This window comes from Pogona vitticeps, chromosome 7, assembly GCF_051106095.1.
Source record: "Pogona vitticeps strain Pit_001003342236 chromosome 7, PviZW2.1, whole genome shotgun sequence".
Lineage (NCBI taxonomy): Eukaryota > Metazoa > Chordata > Lepidosauria > Squamata > Agamidae > Pogona > Pogona vitticeps.
Genome location: NC_135789.1, coordinates 3,962,139 through 3,976,658, shown reverse-complemented (window position 1 = coordinate 3,976,658; position 14,520 = coordinate 3,962,139). Strand labels below are relative to the sequence as shown.

The window sequence follows — 14,520 nt, the reverse complement described above, 5'->3', positions numbered from 1 at the left end:
GTGTGTCCCCTTTGTGAACTGCGTAACACAGGAGAATTGTAAGGACAGAATAACGGCAGTGATGAGGGTTGAGCAGTATTGATAAAGAAACTGTGCACAATCTTTGTGAAACTTTGAAGAGCTCCAGAAAAAGAGTGTCGCCTTGAAACCATGCAGGCCCACTGTTGCTAATGAGAAGCAAATGTGTTATGTGAAGCAAGGGAAGGCATCAGCTCGGAGCCATCCTGAAATCCTGCAGGCAAGCCATTTCCCTTCCTCATTTATCATCTGTGCAGAGCTGGTTTGATTGCAGAAAAGGAATCTTGAGAAAACAGCCCTGGTAATTAGCTAATGAGAGAAAGACAGTGAGCAGTAACTTTGAAGCACCCAAGCATGATAAAGGTCAGGACATTGGTGTAAATATTGGCATTATTTCCAGCTCAGCCTCCCAAATTTTCCTTTTTTTTTTCTTTTCCTGAATCCTGTTGATGCAATCTCACTGGGACATGATATTGTTTTTTTTGCTACACCATAATTATTTCTTCCAGCCCTTCTCATACATCTGCAGCTGAGTTATAACAATTGCTTTCAGATACAAGCAATAAAAATTGTGCCAGGGGGAATTTGTCTCTGAGGTGCAAAAGACAAACCCAAGGCCGTATATATCTGATTATTCTTTACTGCCACAGACACCTTACATTGTGGGAAAGTTCAAAAACAAAAGGAGAGAAAAGCATGGGAACAAGAGATAACCAAGCGATCTCAAGGACTGTGTCTCCCATTATGAGCCTGCCCAGGTGTTAAGATCATCAGGAGAGACCTTTCTTTCTGTCCCACCAACTTACAGGTGTGTTTGATGGGGAAACAGGATAAAGCTTTCTCTGATGCTGTTCTCTGATGGAACTCTCTCCCACTGGAAGCCAGCTTGGCCCCATCTTTGCTGTCCTTCTCCAAGCAGACAAAAACCTTTCTCTTCAGGCAAGCTGTCCCTTAATGACTGAGTGAGATTCTTAAATCAATTCTTGTGCCTTATTGCACTGAATGTGTTTTGGTGTTGCTTCTATTTACCCTCTTTTACTGTGGCATTTGTTTCATCCTTTTTAGTATTTTTGTGCTTCTTGCTTCTTGCCCTGAATATTGTCTTTGAAAGCCGCCTTGGGTCCTTCATAAGGAGAAAAGTAGGGTAGAAATATTTTAAATAAATAAACAACCATGCAAATTTCAGAAATTATACCTATTGGCAGAGAAAGGGGTTGGAATCTGAAATCTAAGGAGCCATCTACAGATAGTTCCCAGCTCCTGATTCTGCTGCATTAAATTCAATGCCCCTAAGCATGCATAGAATGCCTGTCTCCCCACCCCCCATCCCAGGAAATGAAAGGAACTTGAGATACAGGGGAAGATTCTGTGCATGCTCAGAGATATACAGTATTTTTATACCTGATAGGTGAGTCCAAAAATCTGGAAACTGAGCCCATACAGTATTTAAGTCTACAATCTTTTTACTCAGGTGGGCTTTGCAGTTATCTGGTTGCTTAGGGATGAACTTTGAATGAATGGGTGTTGTATTTTTATTGCTGTCTTTCAAACCTTTTTAATCCATTTGTATTTTAGTATTATTAAATCTGCTTACTTGCATTTTAATGTCATTTACTTATGATTAAATACTGCAATTAGTTTAATCACATGTTTAATGAGATTGCTGCGGAAACTACAGGTGGTGCAGAATGCGGCGGCCAGACTACTCAGTGGGCTGAGAAGATACCAACATATCTCCCCCACTCTGGCCGCATTGCATTGGCTGCCCATCCGATTCCGCATTGATTTCAAAGTGTTAACGCTTACTTACAAAGCCCTAAACGGTTTAGGACCTCGATACTTGGCGGAACGCCTTCTCCCACCTAGATCTACCCATGTCAATCGCGCGAGCCAGGAGATAAGGCTGAGGAGCCTAACGCCGAGAGAGGCCCGAAAGGAAAAGACCAGAAACCGGGCCTTCTCGGCGGTGGCTCCTCGCCTTTGGAACAACTTGCCCCCTGAGATTCGCGCGGCTCCCTCGCTGGGCATTTTTAAGAAACAACTAAAAACATTGATGTATAGGCGGGCCTTCCCAACAGAAAACCCTTGACGATCTTTTTTCTTATTCTGTTCTTTATTTTTATTTTTTATTTACGTTTCTGCTGTAAAGTTTTAAAATTACATTGTTGTTTTTACTGTAAGCCGCCTAGAGTGGTCTAATATGATCAGATAGGCGGGATAGAAATAAAATAAAATAAATAAATAAATAAATAAATAAATAAATAAATAAATAAATAAATAAATAAATAAAATCTTCATAAGGAGTCCTAGTGGTGGGAGAGAGATAGACAGGATGGGCAAACACCAAATAAATAAATAAACATCAAGTCTTTGCTATTCCAAAATCTTTGGCAGTTGGAAAAATACTGGGGAAAACCTAGGAGGTGGAAATGAAATGGGTCTACAATCTCAGCATTTTGTCAACTTTTTAACAAGTAATTTATATTTACTTTTTTCAGCGGGATGCAAAGAGAAAATGAATTCAGAAGAAAAATAATGATTGAAACAAAAGTATATAATGCAACCAATCAAAGGAAATGAAGATATTCCGGTAAGATTAACATTGTACAGTAAGTCCATAATGTTCTCAGATGTCGTTGTTATGTGCTGTCAAGTTGCTCCCATCTCATGGCGACCCTATGAATTAGCAATCTCCAACATGCCCCTCTCCTCAAAAACCCTTCTCAGCTCCTGCAAACTCAAATCCGTGGCTTCTTTTAGGGAGTCAATCCATCTAGCATTTGGTCTTCTTCTTTTCCTGCTGCCTTCAACCTTTCCTAGCATTATCATCTCAGGTACAATAAGGGAAAATTGGCATGTTCAGTTTGAATGAAATCTGGCTACCGCCCTGTACCATTTTGCTATTCTCCCCTTCTCTAAAGTCTTCAGCCAAGTACTGTACTGTAGAAAACAAACACAAATAGCTGGGAGCTTTCTCTTTCTTTCTTTCTTTCTTTCTTTCTTTCTTTCTTTCTTTCTTTCTTTCTTTCTTTCTTTCTTTCTTTCTTTCTTTCTTTCTTTCTTTCTTTCTTTCTTTCTTTCTTTCACATTGCCAAGACATCATCCTTTTCACTCTCTCTTTTTAGTGGTCAGCAGTTGATTCTGGGTTTCCCATCTCTTAAAAAGAAGGAGGACAGAAAAGTTTACTTGGCTGTGGAATGAATAGATGGCAATAAAAACAGAAGGACAATGGCTAGCTCTTGTACAGAGGTATAAGTTTAACTACTGAAAGTCTGTGGCTTTAGGTCAGATTGTGACCATATGTCACCCTTCCAGAGAATCATGGTATCCCTGGAACCCAAATCAGCATTTGTCTCCGTGTCTGGATGATTTTCCCCCAACATATATTCATGGCCAACATGAAGGCCTGCCTGCAAGACAGAAACAAATTGATACATACAAGCCCCCCATCCCATTGGGCTGGCATGACACATTTTCAGCAGACAATAAAAGCACATTTCAGACTGTTTAAAATCTTGAGAGAGGGTCGGTTGCCACGGGAATCAGATGGTAGCCCCCCTACCCCACTCTGATGCGGCCCATTAAACTCCAATTGCATCTTATTCATTAGAATGGACTCTCAGGAGGTAAAAAGAGGAGAAAAGAATAAGGGGGGGGGGGGGGAGAAGAGTTTTTTGTGTTTTTTTTAATGGGGTGGACTTAAAGAATTGGACTGTACAATAACCAGTTTGTTCATCAATTCAGGTGTTATTTAATTTGTTCTGTTCAGAGTCCCCCTTTGTTTAAAGCTGTTGCCCGATTGACTTATAATTCCCAACACTCCATTAAGATGGATTTCTTCAAACCTTTCAGCATGGCTTCATTGCTGAAAAAGGCAGAGAGGAAAGAATGGAACACATCAAAGCCAGGGAAGAGAGTTTCATTTTGGAACAGGCTTATAATTTTGGTTTATAATGCCTTTTGGCGAGAGGTTTTTGCAGAGAAAGAGGGAGAGAGAAAATCATGCTTCTCCCCTTGGTGTGCAAAGTGTGATAAAGTATCTTTCTGGATTCATGTTAAACTTTGCTCTGTTTAGAAAGGCATGTTGGTAATGTTCCCTGGAGCTTTTCATAAAGACGGGGCTCCCAAGAGGGTCTTTGAACTCTAAAACACAAAAGGGCTGGGTATGTAGAAGTTTTGTCCATGTCACCATATTTGGTGATGTCAGATTTTTTTTTCCAGCCCCGTTCTTTATACTACTCAAGTAATGAATATCTTAAGATCCATACAGGCCTGGGACTTTATATATTTCTTAAACCACATAGAGGGAAACCTCATGGATATAATATAAAACAGACACAAGCATACCCTCCACCAGCTGAGGATTGAAGGTAGGACTCTGGCCCCAAGATACATTTTGATGGCTGAAGTGAAAAGAAAAAGAAATCAAATTTAACATCCCTTTCAACAAAAGTTCACTGAAACTAGTAAATATTCCCCCAGTGAAGGGTTTTTGTACTGGTGTGTAAGGATGTTAAATTCTCCCTAAATGTTTTTCCCTGAAGGAGGAACCCTCCAAATTTAAATTTTGTTTTTCATAATAACTGACAGCTAAAGTGGTAAGTTTAGGCGACAGTTGTGGACCAAAGCAATATTTATTTTTGGGCAGTTTAGAACACATCAAAAACAGATATAAATACAACAAACCTCCAACAATTAGTACTTATATAGATAAAACTCTGTCCCTAGTTAACACCTAGCTTTCAGTAAAATTAATCAAATCTCTGGTAATTAATAAAAGGCAGCTTTGAACAATATGCGAAGTCATTTAAATATTTTAATACAGTGCTCCATCTAAAAAAGGTGTAGTTATTTTTGTGGGTTTGTTGTTGTTGTTGTTGTTTTGCTTTGGTTGGGATTTCTTGGGTCTTTCTGCCTAGAGAAAAACCTCAAAAGCAACACCTGTTGAATTTTTCCCTGTTTTGTGATTAGTTGGAAGTTCCACTTGTTTCAGGCGAAAAGGATCAGTCCTATCATCCACCAGCCAAGCAACACAGAAGAGCAGTTTTGCTTGATGGAACAAAGCATGGCCACCCAGCCGTGAAACTCTTTGGATAACCCTGGATTGGTCATACTCTTTCAGCCTGACCAACATCACAGGATTGTTGTAAGGAAACAAGGAGGAGGAAGAAGATGAGAAGGATACCCATGTATGGCATTTAAAGCTAACTGTAGTAAAAGTGGAATATTTCCCACTGTGGCTCCTTGACAGGGGCTAGATTTTTAAAATGTTTTTTTTAAAAAAACCTTTTTGTCATAAAACATTATCTCTTTAAGTGAGAAAAAAATCATGTTACAAACTGTATTAATGAATATATATGAATTAAATACATTTTATCCCTCCTTTCTCTTAAAAAAAAGACCCAAGGAGGCTTGCCTCATTTAAAACACAACATTAAAAGCTAAAAACAATAAACTATTCAAATATTAAACAGAAATTAATTACAGTATATTAAAAATGTTAGGTAAAAATATTACAGGAACAGATTTAGAAGCAACAAAATACTGTCTAAACTGCCCTGTTAGTGACTCGATGTAATCAGTAATTAAAGTTCTCACCCCCTCACCCCCTTTTTCATCAGTTTTTCATCAGTGAAGCTTGAGAAGGGAGGGCATGCTGCAAAAAAGAGAGAAAGGGGTGAGGAGAGAATACAGGCAGGGTAGGCCTGTATTGGTCTACCCTGCAGTTAGTTCACAAAACTAGTTTCCGAACTCTTGATCCCGTTCTTTCTGACTGGCAAGGTTATGAGGGCACCATAACACCATCTCAGCCATTTGGATTCCATCCACCCATCCCATTGAGGATGGAATAAGATGTCCATCTGAGTGGTGAATGGCAGAGCAGCAAAGAGAACCGAGATTCCCACCAGTTCCTTAAGTCCCAATTATTCCCAGATTATCTTTTGAAATCTGAAGATCTCAGCTGAATAAACCCGAGGGCTGAATTACTAACAGCCGGGTGAATCTCTAAGGAGAGCAGAGAAGGAGTGGAGCCTCCTGGGTTAAAGGTGCCCGTCCCCTCGGGTGACCTTTGGGAACGAGGGGTGCTGCGTTATTGACTGACAGCAGATAAACAGACGCAGGGTTTGCAGTGTCCTTTGGTACGCCAGTCAGGCAAACAAGAGAGGGCAAGAGCCTTCCAAAGTTAAAGAATAACAGTTTGGAGGGGACAGGAGACCAGGGGCGGGGCGGGGGTTGCGGGGGGGGGGGTGTTCAGCTCTGCCTTGGGAGCTTCAAATCAAGCCTGAGGTAAACACCATCAGAAAAGAGAAGAAGCAAAAGCCACCTCCGTGGTTACCAGAAAGGGGGTTTCGCTCACTAGCAACGAGAAAAAAAAGGCTTTGGCCCTCCGCCTCTCCCTTCGCTCCAGACTCTCTTTAATTAGGAGCTTCCCTTATTCTTCTCAGTCATCAGGCTTTGAGAGTCTCGGCTCCCTTAGGGCAGCAGAGAGAAGACAAGCTTGAGTGCCCCTTCCTGATGAGTAGTGGCCATGCATCTTTGTTTACGGAGACCATTCCTCTATTCAAAGACCTCTCCTGCCGTCTGGGATCTCAGGGGTGCAAATGGTCCAGGTGGGTGGGCAACCCTTGGCTGGGGAACCTGTGGAGGAACTCTGAGCTCCCCAAATTGACAGAAACAAGCCAGGAAAAAAAAATAATCACATCTCTGAAGCCTTAAGGAAAACGCTTTCCCATTTAATGTATATTTTACTCCTACCATGATGCCCAAGGAGCATATAGGCAGCAGATTGCATAGGCAGGGAGTGAATTAGAGTGGCCACCACTTAAAGCCTCATGAAAAGGGAGGGGATCTATCCTGGAGAGAGAGAAAAAGAGGGCACTGATTGGCATGAAACTGTATATGTTTATTCATGTCAGATCAATTAAAAACAACAACACAGAATTATAATGCACCTTTCTCAAATGGAGAAGACAGTGGCCAGGTGACTTTTCTACCAGCTGAGCCTTTAGTCTTTCGAATATGCAAAATTTAAGCACAAGTATGCTTTCTCTCTTTTTTTGTAGTGCATTTATTGATACATTTCATTTCATTTCTTACAAACCTCACAAAAGAAGAAAAACATTTGGGCAGCAGTCCTTCAAATGGAGGATAAATGAGGACAGGAGGCCACCCTACAGATGGGTCAGCTCGTCACAGTCCTCTTCCTCTCCATAGTGAAATATATTTCACTGTTTGAGCACATGTGCTTCCCCCTCCCCGTGATACATTTATATATTAATTTCATTTCATTATGCCAGCTGGATAGCTCAGTGGTTTAGGTATCTGGCTAAGCAGCCAGAAGTTGAGAGTTCTACCCCCCCCCACACACACACACACACTATCACTCCTATCATTATACCTCACCTATCCACTTGAGAAAAAGTGCTCGGAGCAGTTTAAAAATTTCATAAAAGAATATAAATATTTATTCTTTCCTGGTAAAGGATGGTAAGCAGCCATCTGACTTCTGGAGACTGTTGGCTCGGAATGTGCCACATCTCACTTCTAGAACCCAGTTTTACACCAAGGCCCAGATCCCTAACCCCCCCCCCCGCTGCCGCCCCAAGGTAGGCCTTCAGAAAGTTGTGATTCACTGAGACAAAACCACCTGACAGCCACATATCAGGGTCTGCTAGGGGTTAAAATTACCCTACCCCATCCCACAATTATTTTTGCCCTTCCAGAAAGATAGCAAAAACAAGTTTATCAAGCTTCCCAGAGCCTGGCCTACATATAAATGATTAAAATGCAAATACATTCTTGGGGAGTGGAGTTTTAGTGGCTACGGGAGCAGGAAAGAAAGAGAGAAGAGTATACATAAAGCCAGTATGGAAAAACCCACCCTTGCCATTAAAATGTTGGCTTCACTGTGAGCACAGTGAAAGAGTTGGGGATAATTCAAAGCTCTCCTTGGTCATTTTTCTATCAAAAAGTGATGTGGGGTGAATAACTTATTTACATGCCAATGTGTGATGCCGAAGTGACTCAGGATGGAGAGGGGAAAGAAAACCTTACAGGCCTTCTATTATTCACAATCAATAATTACCAGGGTTCCTGGGAGCCACCATACTAAGAAGGCCTTAACGAGGTGCTCCTTTGCACGAGGGAAGACAGCGAATGAGCTTTTAATTGGCGATAGATTTTATTTATCAAACTGACAGCCAAGAAGGGTCAGGCTGCAGTCCTCTTAGTTTGTGGGGGAGGAGAGTGATGGAGGGGAGCAAGACCCTTCCCATAATCTCACATCATTCTGAATTATTCATTAGTCTCCTTAAAGAGGGTGGATATATCAAGAATGAAACAAAGACGCTAAGATGCCATTGTACTATCACGTTAAGGGCAATGTAAACCCAAGGCAGAAGAAGAGAGGAGAGGACAGCTGCTGAGAAGTGATGGGAAATCAGACTTTGGAGGAACATTTAGCAATAGAGAGTACTGAAGGTATTAACAAGGCCCTGTAGTGGATTTGGGCAAATCATGTATTCCAAAACTCTAATAGGCTTGATCTGTATGTGGTCCAGTCAAAGTGGAATGGCCAGGTCTATTTCCAAAGTGATGCAAAACAAATTTACAAATCAATCTGAATCCCAAGCACAAACAGAATCAGTGTTGGCCTCAGTGTTTTTGTCTTAAGCAAACTTTAAAGATACCTAGTCACAAGCTGTCTGAAATTTGGTAGGCTTACTCCCCTCTTTACGATCTCCTGTGTCTTCAGATTTCTGGAACAGAGATAAAAACTGAACTGTAATAATTTATCTTGTATTATTTGAAGCCTGAACATGTATAATAGCAACATGTAAACTAAATGTTTATGGTAGATATTTAGTTTCAATGTTGTGGTAAATCTAGTACAGTAGTGCATGAACAGTACTGTAGCTTTAAAATTGCACTGCATTTAATATCTGAATAGGCCATTATTAGATGGTAGAGGTCAACACAAGGGACTGACGCGCATTTACACATTAAAGTCAACGTCCTTCTGTTCTTTTCCAGTACCCAGTTATATATGGTACAGAGCTAGGCATACATACGCAGAAGTAACCCCTGTTTGGGTCAGTGAGCTCAAAGTCAAATAAGTGTGTACTGCTATTGTAAGCTAGTGTGATGTAGTAATATCAGAATGTGAGACCAGGACTCTGGGTTCAAATTTCTGCTTAGCCATGGAAATTTATTATTTATTTACTTAAAATAATTTTAACCCACCTTGCCCCTCAAAAAGGACCCAAGGAGGATTGCAACAATTAAAATACTATAATTAAGGTAAAAACAGTGAGTATACAATACTAAACCTAATGAAATATTTAAGATTTTACTAGGCAAGAGTCTCAAGAAGACATTGTCTGCCCCTTTCCTTTCTTGAGAAAGATGAAGACAATACCAAAATGAATGAATACAATTCTAATAAACATAAGCAACACCAAAATACAGCTGAAGTTTCCTGACACTTTCCCTAGGCAGGCCCCACCCCCCATGGATGTGATACAGTAATCCACTTAGGAAAGTCACTGGGATTGTGGTGGCAATGATAAACCAAGTACCCAGACATCTCATATACTTTGAAATATAAAGTGAAATCAATATGAAAAGCAATGAAAGAACAAAGGTTATAAACTCTGTGTCAATAACCCAGAAAGAGGGTTGCTGAAACCTGGGGGTAGGGGGACACACATCTAGAATGTATGTGTACTCACTAAGAGAAACATTTTTTTCCAGGGCACTCTTTGGAAGGCAAAACAGTGACCAAGGAGGGTCAATGAATTACTAGGGGAAGGTCCAAGAACATGGGGTCTGCCCATTGTTAGGTTAGGATAGTTTGATAACATGTCTTCAAAGCTTTAGCAGACTTTAACCCTGCAGCAAGTATATCCCTTCTGTGTCTCATAGTTGCTCGCAGTTGCTTTTATTCTGTAAAAATGCAACATCTTTGTATGGGAAGAGATGACTCTTTAAGTCCTTGACATCTGCAGGTACACAGTACTGAATGGTGTGACCTCATATGAAACAGCTTTCTGTGTTCTTCAATTTCTACCTGTTTTTAATGATTGATTGATTGATTGATTGATTGATTGATTGATTGATTGATTGATTGATTGATTGATTGATTGATTGATTGATTGATTGATTGATTGATTGATTGATTGATTGATTGAAAATCAGGGATAAAATCCAACTCACTGCATCACTCTTTAGACAGGTAGATTAACTCAATGAGTGGGATAAGAACTGTCTGTCCCTGCTTGCCAGAGAGATGCTCATTTTGCTTTCTTTGGTTGTAAAAGCATTCTGCAGTGTATTTGTCTCATTCAAACTGTTCCCTCCTCCAAGAAGCAAAACAAAACCGCAACCCTGTCTAAGCAACTACTGTATGATCCACATATTAACATATTGTGTGGACACCACGGGGAGGCAGAAGCTCTCTCTAACTCATTTCCCACTTAGTTAAAAACTATTGTTTGTGTCCAGCTTTGAGGTCTGGTTTCTTTTCCTTTTTTTAAAAAGCCCCCTCTCTTTCTTTTTCACTGTCTGGACTAAGAAGGAGAAGAAGAAAGCAAGGCAAATAATCTAATGAAATATTTAAGATTTTTGCTTGGCAAGAGAGTGTCAAGAAGACATTGTCTGCCCCTTTCCTTTTGTGAGAAAGATGGGAGATGAGGTTGTAAGCAGGTTGCCAAGGCCCCTCCATATTGAGAGAAGCAGCACCAGCATTGGCTACAGCTGTGGTACCTAAATTCCCAACTGAGACACCAGCCTGGAAGCCTTTGTCCGGCTTTGTGAAGAGGACACAGAGGGGCCAAATTTACTCAAACTTGATTGCAATTGCTACTAGATCTGTCCTCCTCCCCCCCATCCAGCGTGCTTTGTCTCCTGCTGCCCCTCATCAAAAAGAAGAGAGAGCAGGAGGGAGGGAGAGGATGGAGAGGGAAAAGGATGACAATAAATGATGAATCCCATCACTGCTGAGCCACATAATAAACTCAAAACACAAGAGAAACCCCAGCTTTTCCCCTTCTCTCTGTTAAAGAAATCCCCCACTGCTTGCCTTCTTGGAACCTGCTTTTTTCCCCCCACTAACTGCTTCCTGATTTATAGCTGCTGTCTTGGAGAGACCGTATGTGGTTGAAGGCGTTTAGCGCTGGCTGACATTTCGCTTAAACCATTGTGAAAGGGCAAATTTTGAAAGGGAGTTTGCAGCCGAATTACATTGGGTCACTTTATTTCAGTACCCACTCCACCACCTCCTCCGCCCAAATTCTCATGGTTGCCAGTCCTACTACACATGCAACATGGAGACAGGATACCCTCCTTGTATTTTCCATTAATGAATGCAATTAACCGAATTTCTTGGTCTTTGTTTTTTGTTGCCAAAAGGAGCTGTACCGTTTGCTGTGTTGACTTCATATCCTTCTCGCAGGGAAGGTGCTGTGATATGATGTGTTCGGAGGCCTTAGAATGTCATCAGCATTGTCTGCTGGCCTTCTCACTTCCTCTATCTATCTATCTATCTATCTATCTATCTATCTATCTATCTATCTATCTATCTATCTATCTATCTATCTATCTATCTATCTATCTATCTATCTATCTATCTATCTATCTATCTATCTATCTATCTATCTATCTATTTCCTGCCTATCTAGTCGATTAAGACCACTCTAGGATGGTGGTTCCCAAACTTGAGTCCCCAAATGTTCTTGGACTACAGAAATCCTGGCCAGCACAGCTAGATGTAAAGGCTTCTGAGAGTTTAGTTCAAGAATATCTGGGGACCCAAGGTCGGGAAGCACTGCTCTAGCTTAAGGACTGGTAAACCAAACCTTGGTGTTAGGGTTGGGAATAAGTTTGGGATTAAAGTTGGAATTGGGGTTAGGGGCAGAGTTTGTCTTGGGGTACCAGTTGGGGTTAGGGGCAGAGATAGAATTGGGGTTGGATTTGGAGTTATGGTTAGTGTTGAGTTAGCAGAGGGGCTGGAGTTAAGGTATGTCTTGGGTTTGTGGTTGTGGTTGGGATTAGGATTAAGGCTGACATTCAAGTTTGTATTTGGTATATGGTTAGTGTTAGGGTTGGGATGGTTGTAGCTAGCATAAGGGTTGGTGTTAGGGTTGGGGGTTGGGTTTAGTCTAGGGTTAGGCTTCTTTAGACTAATGGGGGTCATATGTAGTTGCAGTCTATATGCCACATGCTTGAATACTCAAAAAGTTGTAAGGTCCTCAGCCCACTGATGAATAAGATGGTGGCCACCTATTGTTCCACTAAAGCAGCACCAGTCATTTAGCAACCAGAAGATCACAGAGAATCCATTTCCATTCACTGTTTCTTTCTAAGAAACTGGCAGATAATTTAAGAAAATTATTCCATCTACACAATTGTTAGACTCTTCAAAGTTGATAAAAACAGTATCCTTCCCCCCTTCTGCCCCTCAAAAAAGTTGTGACTGGACCTAGCTGTATCATAAGATTAAGAGAGGTGCTCAATATTGTCAATAATTAGTACACTTACTCAATCCCTGACTTAGAAGTCATGTGATGTTTGGCACACACACAAACCCTAATCTTCTGAATAAACCACAACTTTAAATCCATAAATACAGGAGATATGGAAGCCAGACCCATTTTCTATTAATTAGAGTGATCTTCATTGCATGCTTTCCTCCAACCTGCTTATTAATGCACATTGGATATATATAACCCAGCTTTGCAGACTTTTTCCCTGCACTATTCAACAATAACAATAATTGTGTGCTGTCAAGTCAATTCTGACTTATGGTGCACTTTTCCAGGGTTTTCTAGGTAGAGAGTACTCAGAAGTGGTTCACCATTCCCTTCTTCTGGGGAGGGATCCCTGGGACTGATGCAGCTTGCCGACCCTCCCCCTGCCCTCAGTGAGCTTCTATGGCCGAGAAGAGATTTGAACCTAAGCCTCTTGAGTCTTGGTCCTTCAATCTATTTTGCTGCTGAGGGATGAGAAAATAAATGGCAACACATCCAGCCTCCCCCTTTTTGAAGGAACAATCTCTCTCTCTCTCTCTCTCTCTCCTTTTATTCAGAGAGGGGTGCTCCAGGCCTTGCCACAGGGTGGAGTGGGTGGGAAACAATGCCATGTGCCCCAGGGTGGCCAAAACGGCTACTTAACAGCCTTGCATCACTACCTCTCTGCCTGTGCCAACAGTGATAAGAGCAACGAGGAGCTCTTTCGGGGGCTCCTCCTTCAGGGCAGGAGTGCACACTGGGACCAGAGCCAGAGAGCCATGAATGGGGACATGGGGACAAAGGCAAAGAGGGGAGCTGTCAAGGACCTCTTACTCAAGCCCACCCCACTCCCCACCGATCCAGAGCAAACACTGGATGGAGATACAGTTCAGAAAGTGGCCCTCAAAGATGTGTGCAATGTTTGCTTCAATGCCTATTCCAGTACTACCCACCTCCACTCTTCCCCCCCCCCCCCGCCGCAAGCTTTCATCTCCACTGCAAAGTGGGGCATGAATTCCAGCCTTTCAGTGAGGGCTCCTTGGGCCCCTCAACGGGGAACTGGACTAGTCTTTAGAGATAACATCCTTCTCAAGAGGCCTGGTCTTTCTTGCTTAAGAGGGTGGGAAGGATGGTAGTCATTATTTAAAAAAAAAAAAGGAAAGAGGAAGAGGAAGGAAAAAGAGGATGAAGAAAACAGGAGGGAGAAGAGAGAAATGGTATTTCATGTGCCTTGCTTTGGTGTTTTTCTGCCTCATGACACAGAGGGCTGGCACGCAAAGCTGCGTCGTTAGTTGTTATTAATGACCCTGGCTCTCCACTGGGTCCCTGAGGGACAATCTGACTTTAATAAGCTGCAGCTGGAGGGTGGTTTCTGGGCTTGCAGCTGAGAAGGAAGAGAAAAGCATCAAACACAGGAGGAAGAAAGAGCAGCCAGAAGGATGCTGTAGGGGGAATCTGGGGACATGGAAAGGAAACCCCACCTCTGTGTTTTCTAACTTGTGATGGAGGAGGAAGGGATAGCTACAGAGAAGCAAACCCGATGCTTCTATAGTGGCCTCGGACAAAGTCTTTTTAAGCCCTTGTAGGATGGTAATAGCTGGCTGGATATCTCAGTGAGTTGGGTAACTGGCTGCAGAGCCAGAGGTTGGGAGTTTGATTCGTCACCGTGTCTCCTGCAAGTAGAGCCAGTCTGTGTATCCCTGGGCAAGCCACGCAGTCCAGAATGCCCCCAGAAGAAGGGAAGGATAAACCTGAATATTCTGTATCTGGAAAACCCTGAAAAGAGTTGCCATAAGTCAGAACTGACTTGATGACACACAGTTAGTAACTATTAGAATAGTAATAGCAGAACCAGCGGGGGGGGGGGGACATCCCCCCCCACCATCAACCTCTAAGGCTGGACAAAAGGCCAGTTAGAATAATAAAAAGGTAGGTAGCTATAGGAAAGAGAAATGGAAACTTCCGGAAGGAAGGAAGGAAGGAAGGAAGGAAGGAA

The 14,520-nt window shown here is 42.0% G+C and overlaps 2 long non-coding RNA genes across 2 annotated transcripts; one reads left to right on the top strand and one right to left on the bottom strand.

Annotated features, from left to right (window-relative positions):
• Window positions 1-2,112: 2,112 nt before the first annotated feature.
• Window positions 2,113-6,229, bottom strand: LOC110073271 (uncharacterized). Its single transcript, XR_002299547.3, has 3 exons — window positions 5,617-6,229; window positions 4,366-4,421; window positions 2,113-3,174 (listed from the first exon to the last, which is right to left on the bottom strand). It is a non-coding gene; the product is annotated as an uncharacterized LOC110073271 (long non-coding RNA).
• Window positions 2,519-5,385, top strand: LOC140701789 (uncharacterized). The gene is made up of 2 exons (XR_012080768.2): window positions 2,519-2,608; window positions 4,990-5,385. It is a non-coding gene; the product is annotated as an uncharacterized LOC140701789 (long non-coding RNA).
• Window positions 6,230-14,520: the final 8,291 nt, after the last annotated feature.